Here is a 26,709-nt window from a genome sequence, read left to right on the forward strand (position 1 = left end):
GATTTATGCATGGTGATCTCAAGAAGGGGGCACTCACACAGGTGTGCCCCACAATATCGTACCCGATAAATTAAACAGCCCCAGACTCACACATCGGTGATGACTTATTTAGCGAAACACCTCTATGGCTGTGTACAGTTAATGATCCCAGCTACAAACATCACCTGTCAGAAAGGCAGACGATTACTGTATGTTATGGAGCCTCACTTTCCTTTCTCCTTTATTACCTGTCTTTTTCTTTTTTGGAATAAAAAAAAAAAAAAAACCGCCACATAAATAAGCACTGGCCCAGAGGATCAGACCTGAAAGAAAGGGAGGAAGGGAAGTGTCATAGATTGAATTATGTCCCCCCCAAAAATGCGTGTATCATTTTGGCTGAGCTAAAATTTCCAGTAGTGTGTGCTTGTCCTCCATTTTGTGATTGTAATTTTATGCTACAGGGGATTAGGGTGGGATTGTAACACACTTACCCAGGTCACATCCCTGATCCAGTGTGGCTGGCACCACCTTTTATCTTTCAAGAGAGAAAAATGAAACAGAAGTGAACAGAGAGGGGGTACTTCATACCACCAAGAAAACAATGTTAGGCGCAGAGCGTGTCCTTTGGACCTGGGATCCCTGCATGGAGAAACTCCTAGTCGGGGGAAGACTGACGAGAAGGACCTTCTTCCAAAGCCAGCAGAGAGAGAAAGCTTCCCTTGGAACTGATGCCCTGAATTTGGACTTTTAGCCTACTTTACTGTGAGGAAATGAATTTCTCTTTGTTAAAGCCATCCACTTGTGGTATTTCTGTTATAGCAACCCTAGATGACTGAGACAGGAAGACAAAGGGAAAGGAAGGAAGAAGGGAGCGAGCAGGGGAAGAAGCTTTGCAGATACGTGGCTTCTCTTCTGTAGCTCCAGGAAACTGCAGTGTGTTTACTCCAGGACACAGAGCCTCCCTGGGTCTCAGGATCCTCAGACTCTCTCCACCTATTGTTGTTGTTAGTTGTCACCGAGTTAGCGCCAACCAATGGTGACCTTATGTACTACAGATCAAAACGTTGCCCAGTCCTGTGCCATCTTCGAGATCACTGATATGCTTGAGTCCATTGTGCGGCTGTTGTGTCAATCTGTCTCATGGAGGGTTTCCCTCATTTTTGTTGACCCCTTACTTTACCAACCAAGATGTCCTTAACAGCAATTGGTCTTTCCTGATGACACGCCCAGAGTGAGTAAGCCGAAGTCTCACTACCCTTGCTTCTAAGGAGCGTTCTGGTTATATTTATTCTAAGACCGATTTGTTCATTCTTTTGGCTATAGATGTTGTTAGTTGCTGTTGAGTGGATTCTGATAGTGAATTAGAACTGTTCTACAGGGCTTTCTAGGCTACGTTTTTTTGGAAGGAGATCACCAGGCCTGTCTTCCAAGGTGCTTCTGTGTGGGTTTGAACTGCCAACCTTTTGGATAGTTGTTGTTGTTGTTAGGTGCTATCGAGTCAGTTCCAACTCATAGCAACTCTATGTATAACAGAACAAAACACTGCCTGGTCCTGTGCCACCTTCACAATTGTCATTATGCTTGAGCCCGTCGTTGTAGTCACTGTGTCCAATCCATGTTGTTGAGGGTCTTCCTCTTTTTTGCTGACCCTGTACTTTACCAAGCATGATGTCCTTCTCTAGGGACTGGCTAGTAGGTGAGCGCTTAACCGTTTTTGCACCACCACAGTTCAAGTGCCTTGATTCTTCCTCTGTTCCTTTTCTACTGTCCAGCTTTCATATGCACATGAGGCGACTGAAAAGACCATGGCTTGGGTCACATGCGTCCTACTCATCAGAGTGACATCTTTGCTTTGTGAAACTAAGTCTATTCCAGTCTTGAGAGTCCACCGTCCTATAGCTCAAGGGAGCAAGAGAGAGGCTAAGGGAGAGTAGAGCGTTGGTATGTGAGATTGATCCTCCTGCAAACTTTGTAGATCTGAAAGAATTTTCATAGCCCCGTGTTCTTGGAAGGAAACCCTGGTGGCATAGTGGTTAAGAGCTATGGCTGTTAACCAAAAGGGCGGCAGTTAAAATCCACCAGGTGCTCCTTGGAAACTCTATGGGGTGGTTCTACTCTGTCCTATAAGGTCGATATGAGTTGGAGTCAACTCGATGACAATGGATTTTTTTGTTTGTTTATGTTCTTTGAAACTTCTTTGCGGAACTGAAAAAGCACTCTAATAGCTCTTTTCAGTAGGTTTTTCTTTTCTTTTTTTTTAAACAACTCTGTGATAGAAAGAGAATCACTACTAGAGTCAGAAACCACAATTGGTGTCAGTTCCACCAAAGAGAGATGAGACTGACACTCAGAAAGATCAGAGCTCAGCACATACTTCAGTTAGGAGAAGACAACGGTAAACTCTAGTCCGATTACTAGGCACCCATATTTTGCAAAAGAAAGGAAGAATGTAAAAGGATAGCAAAAGAATGTAGATTTTCCTGTTAGGAAGATCCTTAGAGATAAGTCTAGGCTAATATATCTTTCAGGAGAGACTAAGTGCTGTAACAATTTCAACATCTTAGTGGCTCAGCAGAATAAGGATTTATTCTCCTTCATATGAAGTCAGATCTGGATGTTCCCAGTTGGACAAATGTCCTTCATGCATGAACTTAGGGATCTGGTATGAGACTTCACCATCTCAGAGATCCTGGGAGTGCTTAGGAGAACACGGAAGAGCTCATGGGACATTTTTTGGCCTGGGCTGGAGGTAGCCCACGTTCCATTGGCCAGAACTCAATCACTTGGTCTTATTTAGGTGCAAGGCAGACTGGGAGTTGTAGTCGGCCTCTGTACGTGCAGGAGGAACCCACGGCTTGCCTCTGATACACCTTCCATTTTCCAGATGTAGAATTTGAGGCTCAGTGAGCTGACCTGGTGTGCTCAGAATGAGCGCATGGCAGAGTGAGGAGTGGAGCTTGTGTCTCCTCACTCTGTTTTCTTTATTTTATATCCCGTTATTCCTTGGGCTCTCTGAAGAGGTACAGCAAGGCTTTCGGTTTCTAGAGGAAAACCTACAACTGCAAGGAAGGATCCGCTTGCAATAATCCAATGACAGTCTTTTGCACACTTATGAGAGGAAATACCCTGAGAAAAATTAATTAATCGATTGATGTAATTAATTAAAAATTTTCAGGTAATTTCTTGGATGATGGTCCTGACTTCTGCAAGATCACACATTGATCAAGGGCAAGGGAAGGTACTTCTCTTTGATCTTTCATAATATTTAACAGTGTGAGACAGATTGCTATCAGCTGTTGTCATGTCGGCCCTGACTCATGGTGACCCGAAGCACAATGGGATGAAACACTGCCATGTCCTGTGCCATACTGATGATTGATTGTGGACTGGACCATTGAAGTCGATAGGGTTTTCACTGGCTGGTTTTCAGAAGTAGATCACCAGCCCTTTCTTCCTAGTCTTAGTCTAGAAGCCCCACTGAAACCTGTTTGCATCACAGCAACACACAAGCCCCCACTGACAGAAGGGTGGTGGCTGTGCCTGAGGGGCGTTGGCCAGGGGTTGGACCCAGGTCTCTGCACAGGAAGTGAGAATTCTGCCACCAAACCACCATTGCCCCTCTGCAAGATGGTAACACCGAGCCTTAAAAATGTTTCTATGTGAAAACAGCAAGAGACTGACCAATAACATTCTGAAAAGAGGGTCAGCTATGATTCCATGTCGTCATTAAGTACTTATTTAGCATCTACCCTACGTGAAAGGAGCCCTGTGGCACAGTGGTTGAGGGCTCGGCTGCTAATGGAAGGGAGAAGGACCTGCCGCTCTGCTCCCATGGGGATCGATCGCAGCCTTGGAAACCCTACAGGGCAGTTCTTCTCTGTCACACAGGGTTGCTGTGAGTTAGGGTTGACTCGATGGCAGTGGATTTGGATTTTTTACTTTTATTTTTTATCCTACGTGAGGCATAGTTCTGAATGATCGGTATGTAGTGGAGAAGAAAACGCACAATGTTTGCTGGAATCTTAGCTCATACTTGTAACCCCGCCTGAAGGTTCTCAAATGCCTGGGTTCTGTGCAATCCATCATTATGACCCCTGGTCCTATTCACCTCAGTTCTGTTCTCTGTAAAAACCGGAGAGCAGCAATGACCTAACAGCTCTCTGCACTGTCAGGCAAATGGCCACAGAGCATGTGGAAATCAAGAATGATAGGAAATAAAGACCCACTTTAAAGCCTGTGAGCAGCCATCTAGGATACTCCACTGGTCTCACCCCTTCAGGAGCAAGGAAGAATGAAGAAAACTAAAGACACAAGGGAAAGACTAGTCGGAAGGACTAATGGGCCACATCTACCACGGCCTCCACCAGACTGAGTCCAGTACAACTAGATGGTGCCCGGCTACCACCACTAACTGCTCTGACAAGGATCACAATAGAGGGTGCCGGACAGAGCTGGAGAAAAATGTGGAACAAAATTCAAACTCAAAAAGGAAGACCAGATTTGCTGGCCTGACAGAGACTGGAGAAACTCTGAGAGTATGGCCCCCGGACACCCTTTCAGCTCAGTAATGAGGTGACTCCTGAGGTTCACCCTTCAGCCAAAGATTGAACAGTCCCACGGAAAAAAGCTAGACTAAAGGGGCACACCAGCCCTGGAGCAGGGACTGGAAGGCAGGAGGGAACACGAAAGCTGGTAATAGGGAACCCAGGGTTGAGAAGGGAGAGTGTTGACATGTCATGGTGTTGTTAACCCATGTCATAGAACAACGTGTGTACTAACTGTTTGATGAGAAACTAGTTTGTTCTGTAAACCTTCACCTAAAGTACAATAAAAAAAAAAAAAGGAAAGAAAGAAAATAAAGACCCAGTGATAAACTTCCAAGGGAGCTAGTTAAAGGGGCATGTGTGAGGAGGGTGTCCTGCCTGGCTGCTACAGGTTATTATTTGTCCTTTCTTCAGAGGGCTGATCTTTGGTTTGCCACTTCTGGAAATAAGGTGGCAATGACAGAAAATGCAGGGCAGCCCTGAAGAAAGGGCTTAAGACATCAGTATTCACAGGGATGTGTTCGTCCAGATTTACGTCATTACGAAAGCCACTGATGGAATGCCTGGTGATGATGTGATCGTGAAAGACTCCAAAAAATGCAGCTTGACTTCATCTCTCTCAGTCCCCTCAACGCGAGACAAATGACTACACCTTTAGGAACAACCAGGTCCTTTTTTTTTTTTTTTCCATTAAAAAGAAAAGTTTTTATTTGCTTTTTTTTTATGTGTGGGAAGCCTCAGCACCCCCCAACGTTGTCGCTCATAGAATGAAGGGCACGCAGCTGACTCCTTTTTCAGTACATCTCTCCCAGGCTACACAGAAGTAACCAGGCAGCTGACTCCTTGCTTTTTATTCCTTTTGGGTGCTGTCATGTCGAAGGCTCATCCCTTAGAAATTGTTTAGTTATCTAGTGCTGCTATAACAGAAATACCACACGTGGGAGGCTTTCATGAACAGAAATTTATTTTCTCACAGTTTAGGGGGCTAGAAGTCCAAATTCAGGGCGCCGGCCCTAGGGGAAGTCTTTCTCTCTTTATCTTCCCCCAACTGTGTTTCCACGCCTCCTTGTTCAATCTACTATTTTATATCTGAAAAGAGAATGACTCAAGACACACCCTACAGAAATATTGCCTCATTAACATAACACAAAAAACTCATTCCCAAATGGGATTATAACCACAGATATAGGGGTTAGAGTTTACAACATATATTTTGGGGGTACACAATTCAATCCACACAGAACTCTTAACCAGTTCTCATTGTAGGTACCACATCTTCCTTGGGGTTTCCACTTGACGGTGCAAATGAGATCAACTGCTAACTAAAAGGTTGGAGGTCTGAGTTCACTCAGAGGCACATTGGAAGAAAGGCCTGGCAATCTAGTTCTGAAAAATCAGTCACTGAAAAGCCTGTGGAGCACAGTCCTACCCCAACACACGTGGGCTCACCGTGAGTCAAAATCGACTTGAGGGCGACTGGGTTTAGGATAAGGTCTGTGCCTACTCATGTTTTTATCTCACATGCCTTAGCCAGAGAGTGACTTCTAATAAATGCTCAGTAAACGGTAACATTTGAGAAGGAAGGATTGTGGTTTTCAGGTTCAAGAACAAGAGCTGTGCCTGCGCATCTGGACTTGCCTGTGTCCAGCACCACTTTGAAGAAGTGAGAATAGTGATCCTGGTCAGGGCTAAGCACGCTTCTTCCGTAAAGGGCCAAGTAGTGAATAGTTAGGGTTCCTAGGATATAAGGTCTCTGAGGAAACTGCTTACCCCTGCTGCTATTTCACAAAAGCAGTCATGGACAGTATGTAAGCAAACGGTGGCACAGTGGTTAAGAGCTCAGCTGCTAACCAGAAAGGTCAGCAGTTCAAATCCACCAGCCGCTCCTTGGAAACCCTATGGGGGCAGTTCTACTCTGTCTTATAGGGTTGCCATGACTTCAGAATTGACTCAATGGCAGTGGGTTTTATATCCCAACAAAGCTTTATTTGTAGACATGGAAATTGAATTTCATATAATTTTCATGTACCATAAAATATTCTTCTTTTGAATTTTTTCCAAACAATTTTCAACCATTTAGTTCACAGGAAAAAGAGCCCTGGTGGCACAGTGGTTAAGTGCTCGACTGTTAATTCAAAGGTTGGTGGTTTGAACCCACTAGTGGCTCCGCAGGAGAAAGATGTGGCAGTCTGCGTCTGTAAACATTACAGCCTTGGAAACCCTATGGGGCAGTTCTATTCTGTCCTGTAGGGTCACCGTGCATCAGAGTTGACTCGACCGCAGTAGGTTTGGCTTGTTTTTTTTTTTTTTTTTGTAGTTTGTGGAACATACAGGAACTTTCAGGGCCCAGCATGCCTGCTCCTGCACTAGATCATGTAGCTGCAGGTGCTAGCCTCGAGGGAGGGATTTACTAATCAGATGAGGCTGCTTTCTGGAAACTTCTACTCCATTTCCTCAGCCAACTCGCAAGTGCTTTGGTTGATGTGACTCCTAAACGGGGAATTACTGTTTTATCTGACTGCTATCTTCAAGGGCATGCCAATGAATTAAGGTGGTAGAATTCTTGGGTAAGATATACCACCTTAGGACTAGAGTTATGATGAAAATATTCAAATGGAAGAATAAAATATAATTCATGATTGATGGTGAATCATCTTAGATACTTCTAGGAATCAATAACCCATAACATCATTCTCATTTATCCCTGGGACATTCATTCATTTCTCAAAGCAATAATGCCTGATAATATGAAATATGTGCAGACCACATGCATAGATAAAGCTAAATATGCACCCCAAATTCTGGTACAGTGGGGAGACATGCATGAAAAATAAATACATCTGCTGGTATAATTTTAACAATCATGTTTAGAATGTTTATATAGTATTTATATTTACTATCCACTACACTTGCGTAAGCTTATCACACTGTGGTGGCTTGTGCGTTGCTATGATGCTAGAAGCTATGCCACCGGTATTTCAAAGACCAGTAGGTTCAACCATGGCAGACAGGTTGCAGTGGAGCTTCCAGACTAAGAGGAAGGACCTGGTGGTCTACTGCTGAAAAAAATCGGCCCATGAAAACATTTCCAGAGCTAGCCTATGACCAAGAACCAGGGGTATTGAAGAAAGAAGTCCAAGCTGCACTGAAGGCACTGGTGAAGAACAAGGCTCCAGGAATTGACCAAATACCAACTGAGATGTTTCAACAGATGGGTGCCGCACTGGAAGTGCTCATTCACCTAGGCCAAGAAATTAGGAAGACACTACCTGGCCAACCAACTGGAAGAGATTCGTATTTGTGCCCATTCCAAAGAAAGGTGATCCAACAGAATGTGGAAATTATCAAACAATATCATTAGTATCACATGCAAGTAAAATTTTGCTGAAGATCATTTAAAAGCAGCTGCAGTAGTACATTGACAGGGACTGCCAGAAATTCAAGCAGCATTCAGAAGAGGACATGGAAGGAGGGATATCATTGCTGATGTCAGAGGGATCCTGGCTGAAAGCAGAGAATACCAGTAAGATGTTTACCTGTGTTTTATTGACTATGCCAGGGCATTCGACTGTGTGGATCATAACAAATTATGGATAACATTGCAAAGAACGGGAATTCCAGAACACGTAATTGTGCTCGTATGAAACCTGTACACAGACCAAGAGACGATCATTTGAACAGAACAAGGGAATCCAGCATGGTGTAAAATCAGGAAGGGTATGCGCCAGGGGTGTATCCCTTCACCATGCTTATTCACTCTGTATGCTGAGCAAATAATCCGAAAAGCTGGACTTTATGAAGAAGAGCTTGGCATCAAGATTGGAGGAAGACTCATTAACAATCTGCAATATGCAGATGACATAACCTTGCTGGCTGAAAGTGAAGAAGACTTGACGCGTTTACTGATGAAGATTGAAGACCACAGCCTTCAGTATAGATTGCGTCTTATTGTAAAGAAAACCAAAACTCTCACAATTGGATCATAAGCAACATCATGATAGATGAAGAAGTGTTGAAAAGCAAAGATGTCACTTTGAGGACTAAGGTGCGTCTGACCCAAGGCATGATATTTTCAGTCACCTCATATGCACGCAAAAGCTGGACAATGAGTAATGAAGGTGGAAGAAGAATTGATGTCTTTGAATTACGGTGTTGGCAAAGAATATTGAATATACCATGGACTGCCAGAAGAAGGAACAAATCTGTCTTGGAAGAAATACAGCCAGAGTGCTCCTTCGAAGTGAGGGTGGTGATACTTTGTCTCATGTACTTTGGACATGTTATCAGGAGGGATCAGTTCCTGGAGGAGGACATCACGCTAGGTAAAGTAGAGTCTCAACAAAAAAGAGGAGCACCCTAAACGAACTGGATGGACAACAGTGGCTGCAACAATGAGCCTAAGCATAGCAATGATTGTGAGGATGGTGCAGGACCGGGCAGTGTTTCCTTTTGTTGTGCATAGGGTCACTGTGAGTCAGAACTGACTTATGACATCTAACAACAGCTACGTATTTACCATAAAATACACCGTCATGATGACAATTGACTACACAAAAAGTACAGTCATAATTAGAAGAAATACAACCAAAATTCTCCTTAGAAGCAAGCACGATGAGATTTCAACTTGCTTACTTCGGGCATGTCATCAGGAAAGGCCAATTGCTAGAAAAGGACACGATGTTTGGTAAAGTAGAGGGTCAGCAAAAATGAGGGAAACCCTCTATGAGATGGACTGACACAATAACCACAATGGACTCAAACACACAAAGGATCATAAAGATGGCGCCGGGCATCATCTTGTTCTTTTATACACATTGTTGCCATGAGCCGGAGCCGACACAACAGCACCTGACAATAATTCTATGTAAGCAAGTACAAATAATAAATATAAATGGATATCACTTACAACACAGCACCTTCCTTTAAGGAATTTGGCCCGTAGCTTTCCACATGCCTGTGTGTTGGCTACAAGAGGGAGCCAGACACTGCCTTTCAGCGGCCGTAATTTCAGTGACAAAGACTGTGCAAGACGGCTAGTTTACAGGCAAAGTATGCTTTGTTGTTGCTCTTGTTAGCTGGCTTCGAGTCAGCCCCCGACTCATGGCAACTCCAGGTATGACCGGATCAGACCATTGTGATCCATAGGGTTTTCACTGGCTGATTTTCAGAAGTAGATAACCAGGCCTTTCTTCCTAGTTTGTCTTAGTCTGGTAGCTCCATTGAAATCAGGTCAGCGTCATAGCAGCGCACGAGCCTCCACTGACAGGGTTGGTGGCTGTGCTTGAGGCTCATTGGCTGGGAATTGAAAGCAGGTCTCCCCCATGGAAGGCCAGAATTCTACCATCGAACCACCACTGTCTCCCAGGTAAAGTGCATACCAATCCGTAATAAACCTACTTCCCCAAAAGATTTTAGTGGCAAAAAAAATTCAGACTTTGAAGTTGTACACTGGGTTCAAATCCTGACTCTATCACCTATTAACTGTGTGGCTTCCAGCAAGTTGCTTAACCTCTCTGAGCTTTAATTTCTTCACCTAAGAAAATGAGAACAACAGTAATGGCTGTGGGTCCAAGTAGGATAATGGCCATAGACTGCACATTGCAGTTCCTCTGTGTCAATAGCAGGCGTTCATTGAACAGCAGCTATTGTTAACAATAGGTGTGTTACTCAAAAAATACAGGTGTTTGTGCTGGGATGTAGCAAACCTTCTAGAGGCTTAATGGGATTTGAAATATAAGGCTGTGCCAAAATGCCGAGGGACTGTTTCCCTCGCCTGGGTTCAGAGGATGTTAATGGTATGCCTTCTCTGCGTTGGATCTGCTTCAACACTGGCCCCACCATGTCTCGCTTTTCTTGTTGCGCTGGGAGTGCCGTAAATGGGCCCTGGAATTTCCACTGCATTCGTGCAACTTCCTGCTACCTAAGTATTTGGAATTCCACCTTATTTATTTTATTTTTCTCCTTCACACTCCCCTCTAGTTTCCTTTCTGCTTATCTTACGGGCACACTGTAATTGATCAGAGCCCCACTTATTCCGAAGTCTCTTCTTTTTTAATCAAGATGTTGCTCGTCTGCATAAGTCAGTGTGCTGAGTGAACAGCGGATGGACAGGTACAGAGCCTTGTCCCATAGGCAGTTTGTTGTGTTGTTCGTTGCCGTTGTGTCAACTCCATCTCATGGTGACATCATGCATTGCATAGTAGAGCTGGGCCCCAAAGGATTTTCCTGGCTGTGATCTTAACGATAGACTGCTAGGGCTTTTCTTCTGTGGCACCACCGGGGGTTGGGTTTGAACCTCCAACCTTTAGATAAGCGGTCAAGTGTAGACAGTGCTTAAATATGCAGAATCCAAGGTACCTAAAGGTCAAGTCAAGGAGATAAGGCTTATCCATAGGTTGGTATGCACTCAAGGCCACAGAGTGAATAGAAAAGTATAAGATTAAGAGTCAGAGAACCAGTCACAGGTTATGGGAATCTGGACAAGTCATTCAGTCTCTAAATCCAGTGTCTTAATTAATAAAATGGGAATGATTATGATACGTCATGAGGGTGAATCTAAGTGACATAGATACAGTATCACAGTGACATTGTAAACTATAAATCACAACATATACTGTGTCAGGGTTATTATTATTATCATCACCATTCACCCCGTGTGTGCAGATATCCACGGTGATGAGAACCATTTGTGATCTGCTTTGGAGCTCAGGTCTACTCTGTAACACTTGGGGCCACCACAAGTTGGAATAGACTCAACGGCAAAGGCTTTGATTTTGTTTGTTTTTGGTGCCTGTATCCACAGGATACTATTTGGAAGACAAATAATTTTGTGGTGGAAAGAGCCTAGTCCTGCCTCTGACACTTAGTAGGTGTGTCACTTTCGAAGAATTGTTTCTTTCTTGACGTACTCATTTCTATATGTGCAAAGCAAGGCAATGAATTAGCTAAGCATCAATGTTCTTTCCAGGCGTAAAAGTAGGGGGTTCATTGAGAACTGGGAATAGGCATGGATGGGCAGCCTGGTTAGAGTTTTTAAAAGCAGGAGGAGTAATGAGTGTGAGCTTCGTGGTCAACGGTGCCACTGTACAGTGGAAGCCTCAAGCTGGAGTGGCGAAAGGGACGCCCAAGGAGATTCATTTGGTGGGAGGAGCAATGGATTCAAGGGAATGTTACTGACACAGAACCCACAAAGCTCCACAACTGATAAGAAATACACCCAGAGCAGCTGAAGGAAATGGAAGGACATCTACTCAGTGTCCTTCCATCGGTCAGTGTCTTGATCAGCTTGTGTTGGGCATCACCTTGATAAAGTGATGAGAGCCATGTCCAGGGTGTCCTGAGTGTAAGTGAGAACGAAAGAAATGGAGACGGTTCAGAAATGTCAGCCTCCTTTGTGGCTTTCTTCCGTTCTAGCTCATCCCCCACGTCACCACCAGAGGGATCCTAAACTCAAATATGTTCCTGCCCTGGATTGATCAACAATCCCTGCTGGCTTATTTTCCGCAGAGTAAAATCTAAACCCCTTCCTTATAGGACCTTTGACTCTGTGTCTGTATCCTAACTCCCCAGGCTCATCTGTAGCTTCTTCCCCCGCCCAGCCCAAACCACTCTGAACTTACTGTCTTCGTTTTCTTCATAGCTCAGTGCCTTTGCACATGCTGTTCCTTTGCCAGGAGTATCCCTACCCAGTTCTCTACTTGGAGGACTCTTTCTTCTCTTTCAGCTCATTTGTTGCGTTCATGGTCCAAAAATTACATTACGGTGTTTACCATGATTCTTTTAAAATATGTTTACATGTCTACTTCTCAACCAGTATGTGAACTTCTGGAGATGGAGCTCATGGTTTACAGTGCTGGTAGTTAATATTTTCTGGAGTTTATTAACGGCTAGCTAAATGATCCAAATAATGGACTTGGGAGGCATCTGCAGAAAACAGTAAAAGAACAGCACTCTTTGGAGTGTAAACAGATAAAAGCTACAACTACCAATACCAACGCTGCTGAGTCGATTCTGCCTCCTGATGACCCCATGTGTGTCAGAGTAGAACTGTGCTCCATAGGTTTTTCTTTCTTTCTTTCTTTCGAAACCCCCCTGGGTCAGTTCTTCTCTGTCCTAGAGGTTCACTATGAATCAGAATCGACATGATGGCAACAGGTTTGGTTTTGGTTATAAGAAAGGATAAGCAATTTATTATAGAGGCCAGAGTAAAGACCTCTTGCCTGTTCTAGGTGAGGGGGAGCTTCAAAGAGGGTGGCTTTGGCTTCTAGAATTATAAGATGATGAGGGGTTTAACAGGCAGAGGGGGAGAAGGGGCTGGGTTGAACAGGGCATGGAAGGTATTCCAAGCAGAGGAAGTAGCACACACTAATACCCCAAAGACACGTGACACAGTGTGAAAACAAGTGTGAACCCGGAGCCCTCTCCCTCCCCCCGACACACACTCCATAAGCTTTTCAATGGCTGAGTTTTTTAGAAGTACATCACCGAGGTTTCTCTGGGTGGACTCGAACCTCTAACCTTTTGGTTAACCATTTGCACCACCCAGGGACAAGCAATAATGGTAAGGTCCTGGGCAAAAAAGGCACAAGTGGCTAATGAGACAGGAATTGGAGGGTCCAAGATGGAGCAGGAGACACGGTGCCTGGGTAGTCTATGAGGCACCGATGTGTCGTGTTTTGTTTGGTTAAAAAAAAGAAAACCCAAAACTGTTGCTGTCGAGTCGATTCTGACTCATAGGGTTTCCAAGGAGCGGCTGGTGGATTTGAACTGCTGACCTTTTGGTTAGCAGCCAAGCTCTTGTTTGGTTAGTTGATTTTAACTGAACTTCTAAACCTCACATGTGGCAAGAGAGGCGTTAAGATGAGGAATGCTTTCTAGGAGAAATGTAGATGAATACGCTGAGTGCTGGAGTAGAAGGACCAGCCTGTGTGGGTGAACAGCTGGTCTTCTGAGAACCTTGAAAGGAATTATACTGGGTCATACCTAAGACCTGTTCACCCATTTCCCCTTTTTCATCTGACACCCCACCAGATCTGACAATGAAAACATGTATCTATCTTCTTTTATTCAGTCTCAACCACTCACAAGGTCCTAAAATTCTGGAAGCTGCTTTTGGTCCTGCTGAGTCCCTGTATGGCGTAATAGTTAACATTCTTGGGTGCTAACCAAAAGGTTGGAGGTTCTGAGTCTATCGAGAAGTGCCTAGAAAGAAAGGCCTGGGGATCTACTTCTGAAAGATCAGAGCCATTGAAAACCCTACAGAGCACAGTTCTGCTCTGACACATGACACACGTGAGATCGTCATAAATCGGCGTCAACCCGACAGCGACTGGCTTCCATTTTTATCAGACTGAGAAACATCAATATTTAAGGCGTGGAAGCAAGTTCATTCATCAGCCAAATTTGCCATCCCTTTTCCCACCATTCACTTAGCTGTTAGCTCCGTGTTCTTTGCCTCTCAGATATGCTTCTCTCCCACATTGTAGGCCAACGCTGGCCCCACCCTGGAATAGGCCAGGCCCCCTGGGGCCCCAGGAAGGGCATAATGACCTGGACCCCCACCTTTCCAGGTACGGGGTTCTGACACCCTACTGTGTTGTACAATTATCTCTGCCCCATGGTTTATTATCCATCTTGAAACCCGTTGCCCTCGAGTTGATTCCTACTCATAGCTATCCTGTAGGACAGATTAGAACTGCCCCATAGAGTTTCCAAGGAGAGCCTGGTGGATTTAAACTGCCAATCTTTTGGTTAGCGGCCATATCACTTAACCACCACACCACCAGGGTTTCCATCTTTATGGCATAACAATTATCAGGGTGCCTAAAACGTAGCAATGTGTTTGTTGACTGAAAAACAAAATGAATGGGCTAACTGTTCCTTATCAGTTTTGCCTTTGGTAAATGGAGCAACTCAAGGGCGTTTGACCTTCATGCTGGTGTCTTCTTGTCAGTACAGTGATGGATGTGTTTGGCAAGCATCTGTCCTTGGATCCCATTACTCAGTAAATGCGTGTTCTTAATGAAAGTGATCAGTGCAGATCAAGCTGACATCACATTAAAGCGAGGGAGGATTGCTTTGGTGTGCAAATGGGAACGGGTTGGTGCCGGGGAATAATGAATACAGGAGAATTAGGACTGCGTTATTAAACTGGGGGGAGGAAACTCGTCATTAGTTCCCACTGCTTCTTGGAGTTATCGTTAGGAGCTGTTGGCGTGGGGAGGTGGGAACACGTGGAGAAGAGGGTGTGAAGAAACAAGCCCTAGATAACGTCTGCTCGTGGAGGTACGTGCTACTTGGAATTGATCATCCTGCAGTTTGGGCTGAGAGGCTGGTGATTTTGAGCTGATCCGTTTTCTCAAACATCGTTCGAGCTGCAAACTGCTGACAACTTTACAATTCCTCCTGATGGCTGCCCAAGACTTTGATTTCCAATGAAAGCAAAGTTCACTGGCCATATTTAGATGCCAGATCCTGAAGAACGATGATAAAATATGATATTAACAAAGTCTCTTTCTATCAGGGCATCCCGAACTTTATAGTGCTGTTTAGTGTCTATATTCATGTGTGAAATTTTTTAAGATTTCAGAATTTGGACAAGATGGAAAATGTGTATATATATATATTCTTGTTCATGGGTGATACCAATGGTTAACTCGCTTGGCTGCATACTGAAAGGTTGGAGGTTTGAGTCTACCCAGAGGCACCTAGGAAGAAAGGCCTGGCTATCTACTTCCCCCAAATCAGCCACTGAAAACCCTATGGAGCACTGTTCTACTCTGACACACATGGAGTTGCCATGAATCAGTATATTGTCTTGACAGAGACTGTCCTTTTTTAAATGTAAAAAAAAAAAAATTTTTTTTTTTTTTACACCAAGTGGAAAATTTGGACTTACTAGTGATAAATTCAAGATACACTTGGAATTCATAGTCATAGTCACTGTAGCAGCAATTAAGTTATTTTCATTTGAAAGGGATTGTGAATGGTAGAACTGGTTATAGGAGAAAACACTTCTCTTTCCATCTCTCCGACGCTGAATCCTTCACCGCTACATCTCTGGGGCCTGGCACCTTGGAGAAATGCAGTAATTACATGAAGAATAAACGATGGAAAGAAAGAAGAAATAGGACAAGGGAAAAGTTTAGATGGCAAAGGAGTGTGGCGTTTTAATTGTAGCGATCGTATCAGGTGTCTCCAGGGGTTACGTTCTGGACTGAGAGAGCCTGTCATTACACGTACCTTCTGCCCCGCCTGGGTCTGCACTGTCTGGTGGAGGCTCAGCCGTGGTTTTTTTATATTGTTGTTTTTTAATCAAGCAGCTAGGTGAGTTCCTGGGTTAATAATATTAATGACATTCAGAGTCTTGATTTTTCCCCATTTTTAATCAGAAATTGAGACATGTCTTTTTAATAGTTTTCATGATTTCTGATTTTAGGAATGTTTATGAAATCAAACAGTCTGCATTTTAAATAGCAATGCAGGGATCAAAGCTGAATGATCTTTCTGTTTTAGAAACACACTAGTTTTCAGGAGATGCCAAATGTATGTAGGATTTACATACCGTCCCAGCATTTCGGCTTGTTTACCCTCACAAAAATGATTTAAATTGGATGTCTTATTCTATTTGGAGCTCTGGTGGTGCAGTCCTTAAGTGTTCCCAAAAGGTCGGTAGTTCGAATCCACGAGGCACTCCTTGGAGACCCTATAAGGCAGTTCTGCTCAGTACTATGGGGTCGTTATGAGTTGGAATCGGCTCGACAGCAACAGTTGGTTTTTTTGGTGTTATTCTATTAACCTTCTATAAAGTAGATGCTCCTTCTTAGCTCTCCATGGACTCTGAAGTATTGACTCACAAACCAACAGTGTGATTATAAAGCTTCTGGGAACCAGTCACTGGAACGGACTAAGTAACTGGCAATATCCCGCGGGGTTTCTAGCCTAATGTGGCACAATTCAGGTTGTAATAACCGGTGCCCCGGGAGGAAGAGCATCCGTCAAATCAATAAACATACTTGTGTACATTGATATCTGAGCCTGGCTGTTAGGAGTCATTGATTACCTTGAGAACAGCTATTAAAAGAAAGAGGCCAATAAGCTGACTGGGATGTTTCATGCTAATGAAAAGTAGATTTGCTAAAGTAAATAGCTGTTGTATGTAAGCAATATGCCAAGGTAGGAAAGGGCATATTGGTCATTTTCCAAAGCAGGTTTCCTTGGCCCTATTGGCCTGCTCATTTCACCCATGTATCTCCAAATTCGATTTTGGTGGTTCTTTTTTTGTTTTGAATTCGTTTTATTCTTTGTTCTTGTCGAGAAGATATACGGCAGAACGTACACCAGTTCAACAATTTCTACAGGTACAATTCAGTGACATTGTTTACATTCGTCAAATTATCAAATTCTCACCCTCTTTTTCTGATTTGTTCCTCCCCCATTGACATAAACTCACTGCCCTCCTAAGTTTTCTGTCTAATCTTTCAAGTTGTTTTTTTCAATTGGATCCCATACATATACACAACCAACCCAGTGCCGTCGAGTCGATTCTGACTCACAGCGACCCTATAGGACAGAGTATAACTGCCCCATAGAGTTTCCAAGGAGCGCCTGGCAGATTCGAACTGCTGACCCTTTGGTTAGCAGCCGTAGCACTTAACCATTACACCACCAGGGTTTCCGATCCCATACATAGAATGTCTGGCTTGAACATTGTGCTCTTTTAAGAACGATCCCATACATAGATAGTTCTTAAAAGAGCACAGTGTTCAAGCCAGACATTCTTTACTAGTTAAGCTAAACTGTTGTTTGGTTTAAGAAGACTTCAGGGGATATTTTTGGTTTGTGGTTTAAAGATCATGTTAGGACAATAGTTTTGGGGGTTCATGCAGCCTCAGTGGCTCCAGAAAGTCTGGGTTCCTTAAAAATTTTAAATTCTGTTCTACATAATCCCCCCTTTTGATCAGGATTCTGCTATAGAATCTTTGACCAAAATTTCAGTAATGGTAGCCAGGAACCATAGTTCTTCTGGTCTCATAGCAAAGGAGTCGGTTGTTCATGGAGGCAATTAACTACACATTCCAGTTCCTCCTCCTATTCTTGACTCTCCTTCTTCTGTATCTCCAGGTGAGTAGAGATCAATTGTTGCGCCTTGGATTTGGTTGGTTCTTGGGGCAAAAGATAGACTAGAGGACGACATACTTGAACCTCTTGTTGCAATATTGTGCTGGATTTGGGGTATTGGCATCTTGGCCTCCATTTCCTACTCCTCCTGCCTCTCCTGGTATTGGACAGGCCTCCCTTAACCTTTCCCATTAGGAGAGCTCTGACCCTAGAGGTCAAGGCCAAGGTTGTGCTAACTACCAACTATGTCTGTCTTCATTATTTCTTTATCTTAGAGCCAGCAGAGTGTGTGGCACTTAGACGCTCAAAAAACACCTACTGAGTAAAAAGAAAAAACCAAGTAGAAGTTCAGATGCAGTACAGGCAGTGATGATAGGAGAAGGAGCGCTTATCAAGAGGGCGGAACGGAATTCTTAAGAGAGCTGGGTGGAGAGGGGGCTGAGCTACCCAGCAAGACCCTGGTATCTAGTAGCAGGATAATTCCATGCAGAACCTAGAAAATCCAAGAAATTTCTGTTGCTGTTGTCAGTTGCCACTGGGCCAGCTCCGACTCATGGAGAGCCATGTACGGTAAGTACTACCCAGTCCTGCGCCATCTTCATTATCACTGGTATGTTTGAGTCTATTGGTGCAGCTATGGTGCCAATCTATCTCTGTGAGGGTTTCCTCATTTCCACTGACTCTCTACTTTACCAGATATGATGTCCTTTTCTAGCAACTGGCCTTTCCTGATGACGTGTCCAAAGTAAGTGAGCTGAAGAAATTTCTCAGTAAGTAATTTATACAGAGCACAATTAGGCTGTTTGCACTTATTCTTTCTAACTCTATTGTTTTTAATAACCTGGGTTTTTTTGGCCTCAGTATATTTTTTTTATAACTAGCTGATAACTTAGGTGGACAGATTATAGAAATAAAGAGAATCAACAGAAAGTAGCCCCAAGTCTTATCTTCGTCACATCATATGTAGGGCCGTGGCAGGCCCAGCTGGGCTTTAGGCCAAGCAACAAAAGATATTGTCATTACCCAAAGTCAATGGAACCAGATGGAGGTGGAAAGGAAAAAAAATTGTGGCTAAGATGAATAGAGATACTGTCGTCCAAATGTTTTAAGGCATTGTTTTTTATACTCAGGGCCTAATTCACACCATTTTTATATATGGTGTCAGGGAGGGATCTAATTAAAAAAAATTTTTTTTTTTGGGTAACGATAGCTAGCTGTCCCGGCAACATTTATGGAATGGATAATGTTTCCCCATTGGTCTCAATTTCCACTTATTTCATTGATTACGTGTTCATATATAAGTAAGTCTGTTTGTGGTCTCTTTATTCTATTCCTAACTTATTTTATAAAATTTATTATAAGGTGCCAATTATGTAAAGGATATATATATATATAATGCATATATATTATCATCGATTATGAGTTCACATATAAGTGGGTCTATGTTGCTATGAGTCGGAATTGACTTGATGGCGATGGGTTTTTCAACGGGTGCTCTATTTCTAATTTTTTTAAATAAAATGTATTATAAAATCCATATTATGTAAAATAACGTACATATACACGTATATATAAAAAATAATATAGCAAACATCATACAGCTTTAAAAATAGAACATATCTGTATCACTCTCTGATCCTAATTGACTTTTTACAAAATGCCTCGGCCCCCAAATTAATTTGAATCGTGGCATGGTAAGGTAGAAAGCTCTTACAGCTCACTGAGTCCATCAGCAAGGGAGTGAGTAAACTATGGAATCTTCATACATTAAAGATTACATAGATTTAAAATGAATAACTCTTACATGTATCAAAGTGGAGATATATATATATATAGAATGAAAATAAAGTGAAAAATGCAAGGGGCAAAAGCATACGTGAAGAATAATATTTACATTTCCTTCAAAAACATTTTTACAATGAGATGCGTTGACTCAATAGCCACAACGATGGGCTAAAACATACCAGAGATCATGAGGAGGGCCGTGACTGAGCAATGTTTTGTTTCTTTTTATGCATAAAGTCACCAGGAGTTAGCAACAACTCAATGGCAACTAACAACAGCAATATTCACACATATATAACAAGGGTATGCGTGTACGTGCCAGAAGGATAAACCGCAGTTTCAGAACAGTGGAAACCTCTCGGTTGGGAAGGAGAGAGAGAGGAAAAGAGGGGAACAGGATTTAAAGAGCATATAGCTTTCCTTGGAAACCCTGTTGGCATAGTGGTTAAGTGCTACGGCTGCTAACCAAGAGTTCGGCAGTTCGAATCCTCCAGGCGCTCCTTGGAAACTCTGTGGGGCAGTTCTACTCCGTCCTGTAGGGTCGCAATGAGTCACAATCGACTCGATGGCAGTGGGTTTGGTTTTGGGTTCTAGCTTTAATTATTGTATCAGTTAGCTACTGCTATGTAAAACAAACCACTTACAAAACTTAGTGGCCTGAAAAAACAACCATTTATTATGTATTTCGCTTGATTATATGGGGGTCCCTGGGTGGCACAAATGGTTTGTGCTCAACTACTAACCAAAATGTTGGCAGTTCAACACACCCAGCAGAGCCGTGGAAGAAATGCCTGGTGATGTACTTCCATAAATATTATAGCCAAGAAAACCCTATGCAACTGTTCTACTCTATAACACCTGTGATTGCCATCAGTCGGAATCGACTCGATGGCACAGGTTGCTTGGTTGGCGAGTCTGTGGATTAACAAAGGGGCCGGAGCCAGCTGGGCAGTTCTTCTGGTCTTAGCTGGTGTCACCCATGCTTCTGTGTTCAGCTACCAGCTCACGTGGGGAATGGCTGTCGCTGGGGTGATAGGAGTGACTGGGCCACTTGCCTCTCATCACCCAGCTGGTCAACCCAGTCTTTTCATGTGGTAGCTGTGTTAATTACTCAGTGCTGCTGTACAGAAATACTACTAGTAGATGGTTTTAAAAAACAGAATTTATTCTCTCACGGTCCAGGAGGCGAGAAGTCAGAGTTCAGCTTGCCATCTCCAGGAGAAGGCTTTCTCTCAGTCTTCCCCTGGTCTAGGAACTTCTCAGTGCTGGGACCCTGGATCCAAAGTATACATTCTACTCCCAGCACTTCTTTCTTGGTGGCATAAGGTCCCTCTCCTCTCTTCTCACTTGTTTCTCTTATATCTCAAAAGAGACTGACGCAAGATAGAACCTAATCCTGTAGACTGAGTCCTGCCTCATTAACATAACTGCCTCTAATCCTGCCTCATTAAGGTCACAGAGGTAGGATTTATGACACATAGTATATCACATCAGATCACAACATGGTGGACAGTCACTCAACACTGGGAATCATGGCCTAGCCAAGTTGAAACACATTTTTGGGGAACACAATTCAATCCATAACAGTTACCGACAGGGGCCCTTAAGGCCTTTGCTCAGAACTGGTACACACAGTATTGGCCAAATCGAGTCACAAAGCCAGCCCAGATTCAAGGGGTGGAGAAATAGACTTCACCCTTGATGGGAGGACCTCAAGGTTATATTGAAAGGGACATGCATACGGGGGGGTGGAGAGTTGCACCCGTTTTTGTAGTCTACCATAACCACTTCTAGAGCTTTATTTTTTTTTAATCAGAAGGAAAAAATATGTCCTCTGTTATTTTTTGTAAGTTTCTGTGTGTTTGAAATATTTCATAATTGGCAATTTAGAAAACATTTAAGACTAGATTATGTGGTTATCTCCCCACACCAGAAATATTTCCCAGAATCCCATCAAACCCACGAAATAACTGTTAGCTATGCATTGTACCTAAGCTTCTCCCCACCTGGCTCCTTAAACAATTGTACAGATAAAATTTGCAACATGTTGGGGACCTGGGTGAATTTCCATTTAAATAGCAACATCCAGCCTTCTGATTGGCTCCTAGGATTCTAGTTACTTACCTAGGGAAATTGTTTTCTCCTTTCCTCACCAATCCTACCCCAGGCCCCTGCCGTGCCGGTTAGACCCTGGCTGAGGAAAACATCTGTGGACCACGTGTTGATGAGAGCAGAAGTGATAGTGTTGCTCCCTGTGAAGGACTGCCTGTGTGGCTGCAGATGAGTCTATTGCCAGGAAAGGAATGGAAGAAAATGTGTAATAGGCATGAAGGATATTGCCATCAATTGCCCGTTATCCTCAGAGGGTTTATCCACAACCAATTTTAATCCCAGGGTAGAATCCTCAAATGTACTTCTCAGCTTGCGCTTCCTGTTTTTCAGTGTGTGCAGGGGGCCTAAGAGCTGAGTCTTCCTGCAGCCCAGGAAAAACAGAATTCAACCAGTTGCCGTTGGCGTCGGTTCCAGCTCACGGCGACCCCATGTGTATCCAGGGCGACCCCATGTGTATCCGGGGCGACCCCATGTGCATCCGGGTAGAACTGTGCTCCACAGGGTTTTCAGTGGCAGATTTTTTGGAAATTGACTGCCAGGTCTTTCTTCTGATATGTCTCTGGGTGGACTCGAACTTCCAGCCTTTTGATTAGCAACTGAGAAGAGCATTAACTGTACCACTCAGGGACTCCAAAACATAATTAACCAAAAAACAAAACAGTTGCCATCAAGCTCATTCTGTCTCATGCTGACCCCATGTGTTACAGAGTAGAACGGCTCCATAGGATCTTCTTGGCTGTGATCTTCACAGAAGCAGACTGTCAGGCCTTTCTCCTGCAGGGTCACTGGGTGGGTTCAAACTACCAACCTTTAGGTTAGTAGTGGAGTGCAAACTGTTTGTGCCAGCCAGGGACGCAAAGCATAATTGTTGTTGTTGCTAGGAGCCGTCAAGTCGATCTTCCACTCTTGGCGACCCCATGTGCCAGAGTAGAACTGCCCACAGGGTTTTCTAGGTGTAGCCTATACGGGATCAGATTGACAGGTCTTTTTCCCTTGGAGCTGCTGGGGTGGGTTCAAACTGCCAACCTTTCTGTTAACAGCTGAGCGCTTAACCACTGTACCACCAGATGCATACCAGGCAGATGACACCTTCCAAATTCCAACACATATTATGTTAGCTGATCCGATAGTTTTGATCACCTGCTTGCTCTAGGGGTAAACGAGGGTTTCTATTTCTGCTGTTAACTCACCCATCTACATATAGACCCCAGAGCACCCGCTGCCGTCCAGTTGATTCCGATTCATAGTGACACTAAAGGACAGAGTAGAACTGCCCCGTAGGGTCTCCAAGGCTGTAATCTTTATGAAAGCAGACTGCCACATCTTTCTCCCTCAGAGCAGCTGGTGGGTTCGAACCACGGATCTTTGGGTTAGCAGCTGAGCACTTAACCACTGCTCCATCAAGGCTCCTTCATCTATACACAGCTAAGGCCCTTTTTAAATTTCTTGTCCAACCTACAGTGGGACCTGCTGCACCCGAGGAACACCAAGAAGTAGGCTTTTCCCTGGCTACCTTTCCAGGCTTCTGGCTCTCCCCATTCAGCCACATGTGACAATCTGTCCCAGAAAATTGGAAAACTGTTCACTTTAATTGGTTATAAAATGGAGGACTTGGTGCCAGTGCTGTGTATGGGAATGAGACTAGCATTTTACACAGCCCAGCCCAGCAGCAGCTGCCCTTTGGGGTTTGGAAGAGAGAGCAGCAAGTCACTCTGGAATTGAGAGCTTTATTACAAAGAAGTGCTAACTCTTCTGGTTCTGCTTTTAAATGGAATAAAGGAGGAGCCTGTCTCATCCGTGAGCGGTTTAACCTTGTGCACGCTCAATATCCTTATGAAATGCAATCTCTTATGATCCTTTAAATAACAAATGACCTTATTCCCTTTTATGGGGTCATTAAGGCCTCTAACGGTCCAGGTATAAATTCCAGCTACCAGTGTGCATCTTAATTTACTATTCATACGTGACTCTCTCTTTGATTCCCAATTACTGTACAAGAGCAACTGGCTCATCAAATTACCCCCATTGGAATGTGTCTCTTAAAGACGTTGCAGTTTACATCTTAGGGCCCTAATTAAAGACACAAGACTTGATAAACCTTGAACAACTAGTAATTGGAAACTAACAATTAGTCCCATCCACCTTAGTTGAGATCAGCTCTACTGCTGGCTACATGACTAAGCAAAAGGAAATTAGCACACCAGAGATGGCCCGGATGCCAACTACATGTTCAGGTCCACTCCAGGCGTCAGCCAGAGCAGGGAAAAGAACTCGGCATAAAAATATTACCAGCTAAAAATCGTTAGCGAGATCTGCGCCCTGGAAGAGACCAGGCTGATGTTCCTTGGCTTCTCAGCCTTTATTATGTTCATTACTGTTTCATCTTCCTGTCTTTGGGTGTCTGTGCAGATGGGGCTGTAAGACCACCTCTTTGAGCTTCTTTTTCTCTCGAAAGCCTACAGCTCGCTTTCTTTCTTAACAAAGCGCAGATCACATTGCCCCTGTCTATTCTGCATATAAGGAGCCCTGATGGCGCAGTGGTTAAGAGCTCGGTTGCTTGGAAACCCTATGGGTCAGTTCTACTTGTCTTAGTCATCTAGTGCTGCTATAATAGAAATACCACAAACGGATGGCTTTAACAAAGAGAGATTTATTCTCTCACAGCCTAGGAGGCTAGAAGTCCAAATTCAGGGTGCCAGCTCCAGGGGAAGGCTACCTCTCTCTGTTGGCTCTGGGGGGAGGTCCTTGTCATCAGTCTTCCCTGGTGGAGGAGTTTCTCAGTGTAGGCTGTGCTCTTCTCCTGGCTCTTATTTCTTGGTAGTATGAGGTCCCCTGTCTCTCTGCTCATTTCTCTCTTTCATGTCTCAAAGGAGATTGGCTTAAAACACGATCTAATCTTATAGATTGAGTCCTGCCTTATTAACATAACTGCTGCTAATCCCACCTCATGAACATCATAGAGGTAGGATTTATAACACATAGGAAAATCATATCAGATGACAAAATGGTGGACAATCACATAATGCTGGAAATCATGGACTAGCCAAGTTGACAAATATTTGGGGGGACATAATTCAATCCACAACGTACTCTATATTAAAAACAAAACAAACAAACAAAAACCCCGTGCCTTCGAGTTGATTCCATCTCATAGTGACCCTGTAGAGTAGAACTGCCCCATAGTGTTTAAAGGTTATAAACCGTAAGGGAAGCTGACTGCCACATCTTTCTCCTTCAGAGTGGCTGGTGGATTCCAACCAACAACCTGTCAGTTAGCAGCCAAGTGCTTTAACTACTGCCTACAAGGGCTCCTTATTCCAGGTATACTCCCCCTCTTTGTACCCCTTATTGTCTGTGTCTTCAGAACGCCTGAGCCTGAGGCATGGCAGGAGGCATGCGGATTGATTTGTTTAGAAGAGAAGCTTGAAGATGCCACTGGCATGGTGCCATGTCTCCCAGTTAGCCGCCATTCTGAGGCCACACGCTTTGGAGGGCAACTGGGAAAAGTATATCCCACTTCTCTGTCCTGGAGACTTGTCAATGGGCCCTTTTCAGTGGGAAATGTGTTGACATTGGCACTTTGCAAAGGATGCTAGGAGAGGAAATCTCCTTAGAGTGACCTTCTGTTTGGTTGGTCAGCATCTCTTCCTCGCTCTCTTATTCCCATTCCATTGAATAGCTAACGGGATGGGATATTGCTTGAAGGAGCTTCAGCCGGCTTGATGAAGCATCCCAAATGCCCTCTCTCTAGTCTGCTTACCTCTTGATTTTCCAGGAGTTCTTGGCAATGGGAAGAGTGTGATGTTTCAGCGATCTTCCCTGAAAGCGTTGCCTCAGGAGCATGGCAGATACAACTTGACATGGCTTTGTAAGTGTAGTCTTCTTCTTTTTCACCCTTTGTAAGACAGCCCAGATGGGCATCCCAAAGTATGCCAAGAAACTCATGAAATGAATGATAGCTGGGTTGAACCTGGCATTTCGTTTTCTTTTGTAAAGTGAACAAGTGTGTCTTAAGTAGCTTTGGCGTCTCATCACAAAATAAATACGTGTTCTCAACTCTTCAACCGCTCTACAAACTTGACCAAAACAGTTTTTATATCTGCAGTCAGGTTCTAATTCATCCCATGGTAAGTAAGCTCTGCTTTATGCTAGTCCTTGTGTGGTGCCTGGATCTATAACAAATATGTTTTTCACTCTATTCACCATGGTGGGCCAAACCCAGAAGAGATTTGAATCAAAACTGTTCAATGTCAAGTTACTGCAATCCAGAAATAAGATGTTCTCTTTGTATTGCATATGCCCTTACTCCTTCATTTGCCCTCAAGATTGAACAACCTCAAACGCCGCGATCAGTATACACTGTTTGACTGGGATGCCATTTAGCTATTTGGCTGGTTCTGTGCAGGGTATGTCCTTGCAAATCTATCAGTGTTCCCTCTGACTACTTAAAATTAGCTCCAAACTCAGCATCAAAATTATTCTGTAATTTCCTGTCAATCAAAAGTTCAAAGCTATGAATAAATACTGGCCAAGGTACAATAGTTTAAGAAAGCCAACGACTTCTCTATTGGCTCTTCAACTGGTCTGGAGCAACCCTTGGCAAAAACCATTAAGTAGGTCTGTAGAATCCTCTTCCTTCCTCCAAGCCGCTTCGCAGCCCAGCACCTATTCTATGACCATTAATCGAAGGCAGGTTCTCAGCTCTCAGGAGCCTGGGTGGTACAGTGGTTAAGTGCTCGACTGCTAACCAAAGAGTTCACGGTTCGAACCCACCAATCATTCTGCAGGAGAAAGATGTGGCATTCTGCTTCCATAAAGATTACAGACTTGGAAACCTTATAGGGCAGTTCTGCTCTCCCCCATGGGGTTGCTACGAGTCAGAATCGACTCAACAGCAAGCAGTCTCTCAGCGCTCAGCTGCTGAAAACCGTCCGCTTTAAGAAGTTCCATGATAACCATACATGTTACCTGGTACTCTAAAGGGGGTTCCTGAAGACCCAGGTGCCAACAGGAGAGAGAAAAAGGAAACTCTGATCATGTCAGTAGCAGACACAGAGTTGAGCGGGAGAGCTTGCCCAGATGTCGCAAACAAAAGAAGCACCAATTGTGTGAATATACAATTGGCTTAGTATTCACACAATGGAATACTACGCATCGATAAAGAACAGTG

Source organism: Loxodonta africana, chromosome 9, assembly GCF_030014295.1.
Source record: "Loxodonta africana isolate mLoxAfr1 chromosome 9, mLoxAfr1.hap2, whole genome shotgun sequence".
Taxonomy (NCBI): domain Eukaryota; kingdom Metazoa; phylum Chordata; class Mammalia; order Proboscidea; family Elephantidae; genus Loxodonta; species Loxodonta africana.